The sequence below is a fragment of the Tenrec ecaudatus genome, chromosome 8, assembly GCF_050624435.1.
Source record: "Tenrec ecaudatus isolate mTenEca1 chromosome 8, mTenEca1.hap1, whole genome shotgun sequence".
In the NCBI taxonomy this organism is placed as follows: Eukaryota; Metazoa; Chordata; class Mammalia; order Afrosoricida; family Tenrecidae; genus Tenrec; species Tenrec ecaudatus.
Window position 1 is genome coordinate 47,345,200 of NC_134537.1, and position 1,617 is coordinate 47,346,816.

The following is a 1,617-nucleotide window of genomic DNA, read 5'->3' on the forward strand; positions in this document are numbered from 1 at the left end:
TACATGGGGTCACCATGACTTAAAGCTGATGTGACAGCAACTAAAGGAAATATGTATACGTGTGTGCATGTGTACATGTATATCACACATATGTATGTGCGCATCTATATACATTTTAACATTCATACTAGCAGTGTTTATTTTTAAAATTTAAAATAAGTATTTCAATCAATACTGATGCCTATCAAGTAGATACATACAGACATACACATGCACACACACAAAGAACTTCAGAAAGTTTATGGAAATTTTTCATTATCTTTTAATCCTGTTTTCTACACAATTTTGAAGTCCTCTCATATATGTATTTGTGTGTGTGTGTGTGTGTGTGTGAGTGTGTGTATAAAGTGAAACCCACCAGCGTCCAGTTGATCCCAGCTCACAGCAACTCTGTAGGAGAGAGTGGAACTGCTCTCTAGAGCCTCTGAGGCTGTCATTCTTTAAGACAACAGACGACTTCATCTTTCTTTTGTGGAAGGACTGGTGAGTTTCAACTACTGACCTTCCAGTTAGCAGTCACATAGATAACTAACCCCCAGTGCCTCCAGAGATCATATATATATGAGTGTGTGTTTGGATGGGTACACACACATATATCTTCTTGTGTATTAGCTAGTATATCTGTAGTTTCAATTCTTAACTGTAGAATTAAGGAGTCCAAGGGGACCTGCATCATAGTAGCTACATAATTTCAAGTCAACTTGAGTATAAGGGTGGAGTCTAACCTGTCAATCTGGTCACAGTCTGATGATGCCTCCTTGTGGGTGTGGCCTTCTCATGAGGATTCTGGGAACTTCCTCTCCTCCTTGGAGGGAAGGCACACTCTTGCTCTGTTTCAACTCCCTTCGACAAGCTATGCGGAGACTTGCGGGAACCTGCCAGGAGCCACGTGGCAACCCACACCAGCGCCGACATGTTTCCACCACCACTGGATCCACAAGACTACTCGTCCACCGGCCTTTGATCTTTCGGCATTCGGTATCATTTCATGTGTTGTGTGCGTCTGAAGAGGAATTTATAGACTAGTATTGGACATATGGGTAATATCAGACTTATGGACTTGATCTGGTTTGGACTGGGATGTTTTTTCAATCTACAATTGCTCTTTGATATAAAGTTCTCTCTGACACACATATAAGTGTCAGCAAATTTGTTTCTCTAGTCAACCTGGCCTAACATGTGCATGAATTGGTTTATTATAAAACACTCTCTTAATTGTTTCTCGGCCTTTTGGCTAAGATCAAGTGTAGTATAAAACACTCTCCTTGGTAGAACATCAACATAGAATGGTTTTATTCTCAACCATTGCTTTCAGATTTATTACATTGAATTTCCCTTCTGGGCTCTTAAAGGTCTCTTGGGCAGCTTCTTAACTTTCTGTTGTTGTTGTCAGCTGCCATTGTGTCTGCCCCTGACTCCTTAGACACCATACATAATGAGATTAAACCATAGTAATCCAGTGGATTTTCCTGGGCTGTTTTTTCTCGGAAGTAGATCTTCAGCCTATTCTTTCTAGTGAGTTTTGGTCTGGAAGCTCCGCTACAACCTGATCAGTGTCGGAGCCATCTGTGTGCCTCCCCTGACGGAGGGACTGCGGCTGCTCTGGAAGCATGTTGG

At 41.7% G+C, this 1,617-nt stretch overlaps 1 non-coding gene across 1 annotated transcript; it reads left to right on the plus strand.

Annotated features, from left to right (window-relative positions):
• The first annotated feature begins 1,214 nt into the window (after positions 1–1,214).
• On the plus strand, positions 1,215–1,405 carry LOC142455662 (U2 spliceosomal RNA). Its single transcript, XR_012785820.1, has one exon. It is a non-coding gene; the product is annotated as a U2 spliceosomal RNA (small nuclear RNA).
• The last annotated feature ends 212 nt before the right edge of the window (positions 1,406–1,617 follow it).